This window comes from Bos javanicus, chromosome 15, assembly GCF_032452875.1.
Source record: "Bos javanicus breed banteng chromosome 15, ARS-OSU_banteng_1.0, whole genome shotgun sequence".
NCBI classification, from domain to species: domain Eukaryota; kingdom Metazoa; phylum Chordata; class Mammalia; order Artiodactyla; family Bovidae; genus Bos; species Bos javanicus.
The window spans coordinates 76,731,900-76,746,925 of NC_083882.1; the positions used below are offsets into that span (position 1 = coordinate 76,731,900).

Sequence of the window (15,026 nt, forward strand, 5' to 3'; positions counted from 1 at the left end):
AGGTACCATTTCACGCCAGTCGGAATGGCTGCGATCCAAAAGTCTACAAGCAATAAATGCTGGAGAGGGTGTGGAGAAAAGGGAACTCTCTTACACTGTTGGTGGGAATGCAATCTAGTACAGCCACTATGGAGAACAGTGTGGAGATTCCTTAAAAAACTGGAAATAGAACTGCCTTATGATCCAGCAATCCCACTGCTGGGCATACACACTGAGGAAACCAGAAGGGAAAGAGACACGTGTACCCCAATGTTCATCGCAGCACTGTTTATAATAGCCAGGACATGGAAGCAACTTAGATGCCCATCAGCAGATGAATGGATAAGTAAGCTATGGTACATATACACAATGGAGTATTACTCAGCCATTAAAAAGAATACATGTGAATCAGTTCTAATGAGATGGATGAAACTGGAACCTATTATACAGAGTGAAGTAAGCCAGAAAGAAAAACACCAATACAGTATACTAACGCATATATATGGAATTTAGAAAGATGATAACAGTAACCCTGTGTACGAGATAGCAAAAGAGACACCGATGTATAGATCAGTCTTATAGACTCTGTGGGAGAGGGAGAGGGTGGGGAGATTTGGGAGAATAGCATTGAAACATGTATAATATCATGTATGAAACAAGTCACCAGTCCAGGTTCGATGCACGGTACTGGATGCTTGGGGCTGGTGCACTGGGACGACCCAGAGGGAGGGTAGGGGAGGGAGGAGGGAGGAGGGTTCAGGATGGGGAACGCGGGTATACCTGTGGCGGATTCATTTCGATATTTGGCAAAACTAATACAATATTTTAAAGTTTAAAAATAAAATAAAATTAAAAAAAAATAATAAATTCAATCACATAGGTTTGCTTCATCAGATTATTTCTTTAAGATTATGTTCACATTTTTAGCGTCCCAAGGGGTTAAGAAATAACTTTATATTTTCAGGATTTGATGTCTTATTTCATATCTACACTAACTTTTGCAAAGGAGTAGAGAATGACCTAAGATCTTTGGTTGGCTTTATATCCCTGGAAAAACTGAGAAGAGATCAAAATAATAATTAGTCAAGGAGAGTCAAAGGATACTTCACAAACTACATTCAGTCTATGAGAAGACTATGCACAAACCTGAAGCAAGTCCTGCTTCCTCTTTCTGTTACTGTGACCACCTCTATTTAGTTCATCAAGAAGTATTTCTTTTCTGTCCCAAGGGTGCCTAGCACAACTCAGATGTGCTTCGGCAACTCCGTTTATTAAGCTGAGATGGGTTCTTTACAGCCACCTGAGCCTGTCTCTTAGCATCGAGGCGTTCCTGTCACCAGAACATCTAAAGTTGGTGATCTCGGCTTGTGCCAAGTAGTTCAGGTACTGCAAATAACCTGGGTGCTAAGGCAAATATCTACTTTTATTCCTTTTAATTTCAGGTAATACATTTTTCAAAAGAGTTAAGAGTGCTTTACCATTTCTACCCTCCCCCCCCAACTTAACTAATCCCTGGAAGGAACATGGAGGTAAGGCTAACCTCATCCTCACCTGTCAGAGACAAAGAGACCAGGTGACTCACTCAAATCACACTGTGAATTATTGAAGGAGCCTGAATGACAACGACCCGGCCGCCAATGTCTAGCGCAGATTCTAACACACAAGATCAGTAGCCCTCAGTGTTTTTTTGTGTCCGTAACATACCACTTGTGGGGGGGGAGGGCAGTATTTTTGAAGCGATTAGAAGACACAACACGGTAGTAAAGCCATTTTCAATAATGAAGGTGCTGCACCAGTTGAATAAGACAGTGACTCCCAGTGCCCATCTGACAGCCTTGGTGCTGCTCCGACTGCATACTCGCCACGCTAGCCTCTCACACTCTAGGGAACATGAGGTCTGTCTCCTACCAACTTGTATCCTACTCTGAAACATAGGTGCAACTTCACAGGCCCAAAGTTAAGCTTACACTGCAATAACGATTTTATTTAGCACAACTGCATTTTACCAACCAGTCAAAACTTGGTGGATTACCAGTGTGTTAGGCCGTACACAAAAAACCCAATCTCCCTTCAGGAAAACAAAGCTGCTTCTTTGACCAAGAGGTCAACTTGGATTTAGTGGTTAATTAATACTTTATTGCAACATCACCAGGAAATCAGCAATTAACGATCAGTGCCAAAGACATTCATTAAAGCCTACATCCTCCTGTATCACATCAGAATGACAGCCACTCTGATATAATAATCAGGAATAAGGAATAAGATAAAATCTAGGACTTCTGGATACATTAATTTAAAGCACTTTTGAAAAGGTATGAAAATAGTAATTGAACTTGAAAGTTAATCTATTTTTTTCTAGTAAAAATCCCCAGCGCTTAGCGTAGGGCCTGGCAAATTGTAGCACTCAAGTACATTCCAGACATTTCCCTTATAGTCCGGTGGTTAAGACTCTACACTATCAACGCTAGGGCTGCAAGTCTGATTCCTAGTTGGGCAATTAGGATCCACTGAATTCATAACACACAGACTTAAGAACACGACTATATTATCCGTCTGAATAATGGCAATGAGAGAAGTAGTAAAATTGGTCGGTTTTGGTATTTTTCTTGGTTGATTATTTTCATGATAAAGTTAATATATATTAGAACCACCAGAGGCAAATAGTTTTCAACGAATAAGGGAATAAGTGAACAAATAACTGTTCTGAGGTATACGATCGACACGAACAGAAGAGATCCATTCACATCCTTCTCATATGCAAAGAGAGACCCTAACTTTTTCTGTCTGTTCTAACGTAGCTCTGTTGCCTCCTGGACAGAGTGGGGGAACCTACAGAGGGCGTGTACTCATGCTGGACTTTCCCCATGCCTAGCAGATAAAGTGAGGCTCAAGGAGAGCAGTACAGTTCTAGTGCACCGAGGACATCTAATCCCTGTCTATCGTCTAAGGAGACGCTGGACATGGTCTTCAGAACAAGAGAGATGGGGGTGGAGCTGGGGATCGGAAGTCAAGAAAGCCAGAAGAGAAGTGACACAGAGTGGAGCTGAGAAATGGAAGCTGTAAGGTTCAGCTTGAGAAGGCCCACAGGTATCTACGGGATGAGGACGGTCACACTATATTCCCACAGGATCAACCTGAGCACCTGGAGGGAAGCTGAGGAGAAGAGAAAACGAGTGAGGTGGACTGAATACGTTTTTAAATGGAAGAATAGTCTCATCAATAGCAAAAATTTTAAAATAAATAAAGTATTTTAGGTCCTTCTGAAAGTGGACCCAAATAGTTTTAAGTCCTGGTCAACTTAAATGGCAGGCAGCCTCCAAGGCCCAGTGCTAGGCATGATTTGGAATACAAAAGCTTAATTATGATTAAAAGAAGAATCCAAACCTTTGGCTTCTCACAAGAAAGCAGCTATGGGTGACTTCTTGGTAGTTCCTAACGTGCACCATTTATGAATACCGAAGCCAAGGGAAAACATAAGTGAAATGTTCATGTTTAATGTACAAGTCCTAGGCTGAGAAAGGAATGGGCATGGATTTCTCTGGGAAGTAGACTAGACCTTAACCTTGTCTGTCTTTGTTTGCAATATTCTTTGAAGGAGTCTATCGATGCGCACACACACAAAAAAAACCCCTCCCATCACAGACTGCCCAATTAAGAAACAAACAAAAAAGATTTCAGAGGAGCAGAACTCTTTTCAACATTCTCCTTCAGAGACAGGGCCCGAGGCCACTTCAAGTTTGATAGTTTGTTTCAGTTATACTCCCCACACAAAAGTTATGAGTCATGTAAAATTGTAAAATGTGAAATAGTCAACTTGTAACCAATACTGCTTAGCTCTTGCTGTAAGAATCCCATAATTTCTTTTTTTTTTAAATGCACGAATTGCAACTTTATTTTTTACACTTAAAGGCTGAGGAGAAACCTTCACTAATCCTATTAAAATCTAACACAACAGCTCAATCGAAAAGTATGGTAAGCATATTTACTCATTAAATACTATTTTTTCTAGAACACAACATGGAAACATCTAGCATGCATGTTTAATCTCAGTACAATAGATTCAAAACCAAGTATACATGTTACATGCGTCAAGGCTAGATTACAAATTATCATAGTCATCGTCGTCATCATCGTCATCATCATCATGTTTTCTTTTCAATGCATTTGATGCTTCACTGGCAGTATTTTGTGATGAGACCATGTTAGTGGTAATAAGAATATTTTTGGACCCAATTAATGACAGATTAATTAGAACATTCTGAACTGCTGATGTTGCAGGAATTAAAGCTTTTACAGCTGGGGACTGTGAAGTGGGCATCTATACTGTGAACCTTTGCCCTGTGAGGGACACTGGAGTCCCTACTTTAGTTGAAATGGACATGGCTTGTGGGGTTGGTGTGCCAAGCGTGGGAGTACTTGGTCCGCTGGTAACTGAACCAACACTTAACCGTGGAACTGTTATTCTTCCTGCAGAAGTAGATGTCTTTCTTTGTAAAGACTTAAGTCTATAATTTGGAGCAGTCAAGCAATACCTATCAGGTGGCAATCTAGGACCTGAGTGTGGCTTGATCAATGGCAAAGGGGTTTGATCTCTTTGCCTTGCAGTATCTAATACAAAATCTCTTGGTGCAGGAGAGGTAAAAGACTGGTCAGCACGACACTGCATTGCCAATCGCACATCATCTGCATCGACAGTAGCTTTCTTAGCATGACCTGAATAAATTTTTGCATCATCTAGAATTGTGGTCACATATCGGAAGGCAAACTCCAACATCTGATTTATAACTCTCGGTTCATATTCTGTAATCCCCATATCCTTCAGGATTTGTGCCATCATCTGTGCATCTTTCGGCATGCTCTTGGGAGAAGCCATCTTGCCAGACTCCATGATATCCGGTGATCAAACTTCTCGAGCTAAATCACCCACATTAACGTATTTCAGTCCTGATCTTGATGCAAGTTCTTTGCCTAATGTAGTTTTTCCAACCCCTGGTGTACCGGTGAGCAGGATGTTCGGAAGCAACATGGTCCTCGCCGCGCTGGCTCCGCACGCCTCTGCACACGCGCTCTACACACTCCTGGGAGGGGCCAGCAGGGGCGGGCAACGGCAAGCGCCAGCGGCCCGGGGTACTCGAGGCCTGGAGGGGCACTCGAGACCCACCTCCGTCGCCTCGTCACCCACAGTTGGTTACCTGGCCCTAGAGGACACGCTTGCATCGCAGGGTCCATAATTTCTTGCCTTATCCTTTTGACTCTTAACTTTAAAGGTCTCAGAACAGGAGAGAGGTAGAAGAGGGAAGTCTAGCATCCAAAATGAGGAGGACAAAGGAAGCAGGCATCTTTATTTTTTTTAAATTTTACCATGCTGTGTGGCTTGTGGGATCTTTGTTCCCTGACCAGGGATTGAAGCCTGGCCCTTGACAGGGAAAGGCTGGAGTCCTAACCACTGGACCACCAGAGAATTCCTAGCAGGCATCTTTAAATAAAGGAGATCCCCAGAAACCAAGACTAAGATGATTTTTTTCAAGATTTCTATACTCATAACAATTTTTCTTCAGGTGTCAAAAAAGAGCACTGTCTCTACACAGTACACTAGCCTTTCAGGAAAAAAGTCCCTCTCACATGCGGAAGAGATGCTAATAACACAAAGGAAAAGGTAGGCAGCTGCACTTCATGCCTGAAAATGAAAACTAACAGTAAGTCCACACTAATCAAGGTCTGTATAGCCAAAGCCATGGTGTTTCCAGTCGTCATGTATGGATGTGAGAGCTAGACCATAAAGAAAGGCTGAGCACCAAAGAATTGATGCTTTCAAACTATGGTGCTGAAGAAGACTCTTGAGAGTCCTTTGGACTGCAAGGAGATCAAACCAGTCCTAAAGGAAACAATGAATATTCATTGGAGGGACTGATGATGAGGCTGAAGATCCAATACTTGGCCACTTGATATGGAGAGCTGACTCACTGGAAAAGACCCTGATGCTGGAAAAGATTGAAAGCAAAAGGAGAAGGAGGAGGCAGAGGATGAGATGGTTGGATGGCATCACCAACTCAATGGACCTGAGTTTGAGCAAGCTCCGGGAAATAAGGAAGGTCAGGGAAGTCTGGCGTGCTGCAGTCCCTGGGGCAGCAGAGTCAGACATGACTTAGTGACTGAACAACAACAAAGCTAAAACATGGTGTACTTAGAAATTACGGTAGAATGGGACAAAAAGTAAACCTGACTCTAAACATGTCCTTCACAGCTCTCACCTCCACCTTCTCTGGCCAATTCCCTAGTACTTCCATCCAGTGGCAGCTTGAGAAATTCTATAAATGAGTCTTAGAGTTGGCAGTTCAATAGGTGAAGTGGGGACATTGAGGTCTTAAAGCTGCCAGCAGGGCAAGCTCACTGTTTTCACCTAGATGGTATTGTTTTCAAGGGCGGTTTGGCTTGCTTCATAGCAACAGAGGGGTATTAACGACTCCCAAGCTAACTCTTGGTGCTGGCTGCTTCTATCCCACAGGACTTTAGAGCTCTTCCTCGGCAAGACAAGATTAGAACAGCTGGAAAGTTCTTCAGATCAGGTGTTCTTAAGTTGTCCCTGTAGTCTCTCTATCTGGACCATGGGAGTGGAGGAACTGGGGTATTTGAAACAACTTATTTCAAGCTTTGCATTGATATGTTCAGTTTTAATTAGTTACTAAGAAGCAATTTAACATTTTACCACTTTCCCCAGTCATCTCACTTCAGCAGAATCAATGAAAATATTTAGGCCAAGAAACACTTTGTGACTTTTATAAGCTCTCAATTAGGTCTTATGTTAGCTGTATTTGCTGTGCTGTAAAGAACATCAAGTTTAAATTCGGTGACCCATGATGGATAAAGGTCTAAAAGTAGGTGAGGAAGGGGACCCAAAAAGCAAAGGCAGAAGACAGGAAGGATACTGGCTGAATCCCATCACTACACATTCTAACTTCTTATCAGGAGAGAAGAGATAAGCTCTAGTTTTATTTGGCTTGGCGAGCATCTCTGCCTCTTTTAACAGTCTGTACATTTCCATTCTCAGCACTGTTCTTCCCAAGACATACTGCTGCTCCGTTTCCTCTTGTGAGTGGAATCTTCCCCAGTGCGGGCCAAGTTGCTTCTCTTCACTTTCTAGGAGCAGACAAGGCCACGCACATGCATTGCAAGCTGCGGCAGCAGCTCCCTGACTGCCTCACAGTCATTTCACGAATCCTGGCTGAGCTTTAAGGCAGAGCAGAGAGATGCTCAGGGAACACACTAAATCGCTGGGTGCCCTGCTGAGCTGGGTGAAGTTCTTGAGAAGGCCAGCTTAAACCTCCAATGAGAAGTACACATCTTTCTTGTACATAGGCCATCCTATTTTCGAACCCAACTGCCCAGTGCAAAATTCAGAGTTCACTAACAGCACAGCTTGCGTTCCACCAAGTTATGGAGATGCTTCTGAACATCAAGCATGTTCTGAAGGAATGACTAGTGAATATGACACTTGGCTCTACATGCCTGAGGCCCAGTCTGTGCCTTCGTATCTGGAGCCCGTAAAATAAGTTTCTCACCAGTGTTATCAATAAGGCCAAGCAAAAGCTAACTCCTATGCTTGAGAAGAACTGAATTCTACCTTCTCCCAACAACTGCTCTAAGAAAGCATAATGTGCCGTGGTCACTGGCCACGCAAAGACCCTCTGCCTTAGTTTTTAGGCACTTTTCTTCCAATTCGCTTCTGTTACAGAAGCTGCGGATTATAAATGATGCCATGGGCACAGGTTCACTTACAGCCAATTTAGTAAGTGCCTGCACAGTTAATCCTGTCAGTCTTGCTCCCACACAGAAATACACGTGGCCCCAAGGGGCCCAGCCACCCACAGAGCTCTTCTGCACATCTCTTACCCTCCAGCACACAGAAATAGAGAGCTGCATCCCAGAAAACAGAGAAAAAAGGTAGTTCTTCTGAAATGCTCTGTCTAGAAAACCAGGATCTAGCTTTCCATTTGGATGTCATTTCCAAATGCATGTCTCTCTGAATAAACCAAATAATGATTTAAACCATTTAAATAATGAAAAATCAAGACATTTCTTGGAATTCAAAATCTATACATCGATATCCCTTGGTGTGCTGAAACTTTCCTTTCATGTATATGTAAGGACACTCTAAAAAGCAGTTTGCTGACAGTGAGTTACTAGGCTACCGCAGATCTCAAAAACTGACTTCATTGTGGTATGTCCCTGTAATGACCCCTCATGATTCAAGCCTCTCCTCTGACACCATGTGCTTAGAGACAGTCCCCTCTTTGACTCTGGGGTTAGCCGAGTGGCTTTCATTAGCTGATGGGATAATAACAGAAGCAAAAAAGCAGAGACTCGCCGAGTGCGCGTTGCGTTGGGGCCTGACGGCTCATTTCTCTCTGGAACCGAGAGGCTTCTGAGGAAAAGCTGGTGAAGAGAGAAGAGACGAGCCACCATAGCCGAGGCCAGGGACGTGGGAAACCATCTGCACTGGTTTTCCGTGGCTACAGCCACAAATCACCACAAACTCAGTGGCTTAACACAAATGTACTAGTTTTCATTGCTGCAGGTCAGAAGTCCAGCAAGTGTCTCTTGGGCCAAAATCAAAGTGGTGGCAGGATTATGCTATTTTTCTGGAGGCTCTCGGGAAGGGTTTGTTTCCTTGCTCATTTGTTTTGGCAGAGTTCAGTTCCTTGCAGTTTTAGGACTGAGGTTCTGGTTTTCTTGCTGACTGGTGGCTGAGCGCCAAACAACTCCCATCTTCTTCCACTGCATCTCACTGACTGACCTATCTGCCTTTCTCCTCTGCTTTTAAAGGCTCATGTGATTAGACTGGGTCCACACAGATAATTCAGTGTAATCTCCCTATCCCAAAATCTCAATCACTTGTGCGAAGTTCAGTGATGTGGTGATCTTCAGCAGGCCACCATCCTATCTGTTACATCAACTACGACCACCCATACCCAGCCAAGCCATCACCAGACAGAGAGAGCCATCAAGCTCGCTCAGATCAGAGAAATATATGTTGGATCCACAGAATTGTAAGCAACAACACTTTTTAAAAGCCAGTGAATTTTGGGGTGGTTTGTGTGGCCAAGGCTACACCCCTCCCGAGGGGTCTGTGCAACCCTCAACCTGATAACAGAGACACTGTTCTCCTTTCTCTGCTCTAGTTCAACAAGCATGCCTAAGAGGTCACAGGCAGTTTTCTGTCCTCTGAATCATAAAACAAAACGATTAAATTAGGCTTATGTCTTCTTTCAATCCAGATCTAGGGATGACTGCTGAAATTTCACAAAAGTCAGCCTTATAATCTCAACAGAACCAGAGAGGGGCTTCCTGCTCCACAACTAGAAGCTATACACACAAGACATATATAATAGATGTATATACATACACACACTTGAATGTGGGGGAAAGATTTGAAGGAAGGACCAATCTCTGATAGAGCAAAAGCTGCTGGGGATGACAGGGAAATTTCACTGCTACCTAACTGCCTCTTCTTCAAGTACAAAGACCCATGAGGGCTTGAGGGCACACCTTCTAAGCAGGGGTCTCTAACCCTTCATTAGCCAAATACATTTCTTCAAATGGGCTCATCCTCAAATCTGCTGATACTTAAAGGTCTGGAAAGCGGTGGGAGGAAAACGCTAAGAGCAAGTTAATGTCCTCTTGGCTCTTTTGGCTGACTTCCCTGTGCCTGGGCCTTGCCTATTAATTGAATGCTATTCGGATTCCATCTCAAAAACAAATGAGGATGGAGACCAGAGGCCTGCCTTCCCCAGACTGATAAGAGCAGCACAGTGCAATTATACTCGAACAGCTTTGTTTTGGAATGTAATCACCGCCCCAGCCTTCTTCCCAATGGGATGGCAACAGTGTAATTACCGCTTCAGGAGTCATTGTTTGGGAATGTATTTCTTCTACAGGGTTCTTGCGAGGGGAAAGGAGCTGCAACAAGAATATAAGAGAATTTGCAGCCCGCTCCCCAGTAGCGGTTTCATAAGCTGAACAAATTATTTTTTGTTTTCTTACAGAAACACCAGAGTTTAACTTTTCAGCCTCTTTTTCTGCCAACAAGGCATCACCCTATACCCCATGACGGTTCTGTTTGAGAAGTCCCAACCTAAAGCTAGACAGCCTGAGTTCTGATTCCTACTCTGTCAAGTACAAGCTGTGGTTGTGGGCAAACTACTTCATCTGCTTATGCCTCGGTTTCCTTATTTGTAAACAGGAGTAATACCAAGGCATCACTGGAATACTGTGAAGACTAAGTGAAATAATATGTGAACAGTGCTTAGAGCTCTCCCTGGCACAAGGAAGTGCTCTTGGGTCTTTGTTTTCAGCCCACTTGAAGCACTGCATTCCACCACAGTCACCACATTTTGCAAATATGATCTAACATCGTGCTCAGTCGTGCCCGACTCTTTGTGACCCCGTGGACTGTAGCCCACCAGGCTCCTCTGTCCATGGCATTTTCCAGGTGAAAACACTGCAGTGGGTTGCCATTTCCTCCTCCAGGGGGATCTCCCCAACCCAGGGAGTGAACCCACGTCTCCTGCGTCTCCTGCATTGGCAGGCAGATTCTTTACCACTCCACTACCTTAGTTCATGGTACTAAGCTTGAGTTATTGCATTATTTCTGTCCACAACCCTTTTACCAGTTCAGCGTGAAGAGAAATGTTTTGGAAAATTTTAAATGCTGCTATAGAACTGTCACAGTCTCTAAGCTAATTTACTCTATTGAGTAAGAGTTACTAGATATGTCCCCGTCAGTCCTCAGTTGTTTACTAGTCCAGGGAAATTACAATAAAGACACTGTTGTGAGCTTCCTGTTGGAAAAATGAGCAAGTACTACCAAAGCTGCCACTGGCTGGCAATATGGCAGATTCAGAAGAAAATTCACCTTCTTAGGCAGATTTATTCATGAAAATGAATGCTGTTTTATTTTCCTCACATGCTTCCAGCACATCCGACCTCCCTGAAAGACTCTTATTGCCACTGGGAACCTAGACCTTTTACCTCCTGTCTGGTCTTCCCCCTGTTGCTTTGCAGCCTGGACCAGTTAAATTCTCTGCCTAGGAAGAACATTTTGGGGCATGAGCCATAAGAGTATAAATCATGAGTTTGAACATGTATACACCCCTGGTGGATTCATGTTGATGTGTGGCAGGACCAATACAATATTGTAAAGTAGTTAGCCTCCAATTAAAATAAATAAATTTAAATTAAAAAAAATAATAAATTAAAAAAGAAATAAATCATGAGTTTGCTTGCCAAGCAATTCCAAAGAATATAACCCCACAGCTCAAGGCACCAGTAGTGAAGCTGGCCCTTTCTGCATGGCACACAGCTGCACTGAGCCAGGCTTCAGACAAACACAGGGGTTCCTCATGGTGGCCCTGTAATATGAGAAACTATTTTTACAGGCTGGAGTATGTCACTACAGGATAGCTTTCTGGCCCTGATGTGACACCCCATGGACTGTGGCCTATCAGGCTCCTCCGTCCATGGGATTTTCCAGGCAAGAGTGCTGGAGTGGATTGCCGTTTCCTTCTCCAGGGGATCTTCCCAACCCAGGAATCGAACCCGGGTCTCCCATGTTGCAGGCAGATGCTTTACCATCTAAGCTACCAGGGAAGCCTAAACACCTGACCAAAACAAACACCCCCCAAAAGTCTCAACGCTTCAAAAGGTCCCTGGTCAGCCTCGTGCAGGTGCCTCTCCACCTCATCACTTACACCAAGATATCTATATGTGCTTGCTCTGGGCTTCCAGCTGAGTGCCACAAGGACCCTGGGGGAAGAGCCAGCCTTGTGGATCAGCAGGTGTTTAAGAAAGGAAATTAACACCCACAGGTTGGCTCTACTTTGGTAGAGAGGGTGAGAGGTACTGTCTGCCAGCTCCCATGGCATTTCCAGCCAGTTTGGAATAAATGAGACTGCCTGAGGACATGAACTGAGAAAGGGAAAGAAAAGCCAATATGAGATCAGAGTTTTAAAAAGAAGGAGGTGGAGGGGTAGCATTCCTATCAAGGACTCAGACAAAAAATAATGGAGTAGATGGGATAACAAGGAAGACTATTTCAAGTCTTTCCAGAGTATGTATAAGATCTCTAATCTCAAACAAAGTGAAGACTGGCTACTGCCTCCACTGGAAAAAAAGGGGAGGGCTTTGATCTCGTATTGCGCTTATTCTTTCCTCACGTCTCCTCCATAGCTTTCTGTATTGTTGTATCATGTGTTCTGAGGGGTTGCAAAACATATCAAAGCATGTACTAATCATAACCTAAGAAGACAGAAGTAAAAGGGTTCTGGCATTATAGTGGGTCCTTGGGAGATTAGAGGGCATCTTCAGTTGCACCTGCAAGATGAGAAATATTCCTAAGAAGTACACAAGCCACAAGACTCAGATGCTCAGCTCTCTGGGTCTAGGGAGGCCCCAGGCACAGAGAACTCACAGCACAAGTTACACAGCAGGTCCCAGCCCGGATACCTTGATGCCCACCTTCTCTTTCAGGAGAAAGAAGGGGGACTGGCAGGAGACTAGTTAGGAAGTGAGAAGAAAGGCTATAGGTCAACTTCGCCTAGGAAGAAAACTCCTAGCAGAGTCGACAAGAACCTGCGGTCCCAGCAAAAAAGCTTAATAGACTCCTATTTTCCACTATAGAGATGCTGGCAGGTTCTGCACTCCCATGGCCAGTTTTTTGTGTATTCTTCTTTTCTGTGTATACACTTAGCACAAGACATACTGTCCTCTAGCCGTTTCTGAGTATGATGGGCTTACATAGTAGGTGGAAAGTGTATGGACAGCAGAGATCATGTCTTTTTCATCTGGGTACTATCATATACCTAACACTGTGCCACAGAAAAAACAGAAGCTCAATACATGTTTATCAAGTAAAAATTGATTATACGCCAGCTGAGCACTCTGCAGGCAATAACAAATTCATTCATTCCCCACCCCGCCATTACTCATTACTCACAGCTCCAGATAAAGAAGACTTATATACCAGGGGCTCACCAGGACCAACGCATCTTAGATTCCGGGCACGCACACTCCTTAAATGTGTTAGCAAGTCGTCTCTTCCCATTTCTTCCTCTCTGCCTCTGTCCCTTGTTTTAATTAGTTAATCTAGAGCAGTAGTTCCCAATTTTCCAAGTGCACCAGGATCACCTAGAAGACCATTTAAAACACAAATTCCTAAGCCCACAACCAGAATTTCTGCTTCAGTGTATCTGAGGTAGGGATCAAGAATTTGCATTTGGAACAAGATCCCAAATGACGCTGATGCTATTGGTCCACTTTGAGAATCCTATGTTGCCATGGTTACATAGGAGCAAGTACTTGGTCTGGAGAGTAGATGCTTATTTCATGAGAGCAAGTTCTGATTAGAGACAGAAAAGGGTTACTCAAATGCAAACTCTGTGACTCCTCTAATCTAACCCTCTTGGTTGACATGACTACAGGCAACAATGGATACATTAGGTTGTCAAACTATCAACATAGGGAACTTCAGGTTACCATCTGCTGGTGTCTTAGAGCACAAGTCCGATTTTTTTCAACTCACTGACCATAGCAAAGGGGAGAAAGCACTGCTTGGGACCCAGGAAGCGCACTGTTGAGGAAGACAGAAGAACAGTGAGAGGTCAGCAAGGTTATAATCAGTGAGGAGACTAGCACGGCTCTAACTCAATGCTGGCCCCAAAGTCTTACAGTCAAAATCCTAATGAAAATAGCTAGAGTCTACTGAACACTTACCGTGTGCCAAAAAAACCCCCAAACATGCTAAGTGCTTATATTAGCTCATTTAATCCTCAAAACAATTCTCTGAGCTAAATACTATTCTTATGCCCATTTTACAGATGAAGAAACTGAGTCCCAAGAAAAGATTAAATTAACCAAGATTACACTGTGAGGAAGTAGCAGCATGAATATCTGAACCTAGATAGTCTATCTCTGGAGCCCAAACTCTTGAATACTTTGCTCTACTGCCTCTCAAGCCAACTCTACAATGCAAGTAGCAGCTGTCATTTTTGAGCTCCACTCAGGCTCACAGACCCATGCAAAAGAGACATGGGGACACATTCCGAGTTACTTCAAACTGCATCAAAACTCATAAAATTCCTGGTTCGAGCCCAGGTTTGAGTTACACACACACACACACACACACACACACACACACACACACACACCTATCAGGATTGGCAGTTAAGTCTCAGAGGAATTATTAAAATTTTAGTGAAGTCCCCCAACCCCGCCCCCTGCCCCCCAAAACACACACACACACAAAAAATATAGAAAACCAGGCTACTCCCTGGCTAGACAGTAAACTCTGCAAGGGCAGAACCATTAAAATCTTTTAAAAGACTGAAAGTGCTCTGGAAAATGCTAAGCTTTTAGAAAGTGGTATGTACATTTCAAAGTGACAGTACAGAAAGAGCACAGGTGTAAAGCATCAGCAGGGAGCTATCAAGAGGAAATTTCCTAGGGCCGAGAGAGACGGAGGCACAGAAAAACGTAGTCACACATTACAAAAGGAAGAGAAAAGTTCATCGACAAGGCCTGCTATTTTCCTCTAGAAAAGCCTGAAGAAGCAACAGACAAGCCAGCTTCGAAACTAGAACCTACATTCTTGACGAGCACACTTCTCACTAGTGGAAAAAGGAGATGCAATAAAAGGCTGGGGTAGAGACAGCACGAGTGCTCAGTGACTGATGGAAGCCAAATAAGTACAAGGCCCTTGGTGCTGAAAGGCATCTGTGAAAGCTGGGTTCTCTGGGAGGAGTGCTGCATTTATTTCTCTGTTTCCCAGGCAACCAAGCCAGCCCCTTATCGCCTTTACTTTCATCACTGGAGCAGAATGAAAGGTAATTGGGTTAATTATTAAAGCGGTCCTAGCTAGTACCACCACCACTAATTGTCCATTTATCTGGGATTTACAAACAGCTGTCTTAATTGATGTTGAGCTGGAATGTGCCACTCACTTTATCAGCCTGGCTACTGGAGAGATCAAGAACATGGAGAATGGACCAGCCAAG

The 15,026-nt window shown here is 43.7% G+C and overlaps 1 protein-coding gene and 1 pseudogene across 9 annotated transcripts in view; both read right to left on the reverse strand.

Annotated features, from left to right (window-relative positions):
* AMBRA1 (autophagy and beclin 1 regulator 1) overlaps positions 1 to 15,026 on the reverse strand; it is a 172,392-nt gene that overhangs the window by 70,277 nt on the left and 87,089 nt on the right. The gene's annotated exons all lie outside the window — the stretch shown is intronic.
* On the reverse strand, positions 3,978 to 4,963 carry LOC133227041 (transcription initiation factor TFIID subunit 9-like; annotated as a pseudogene).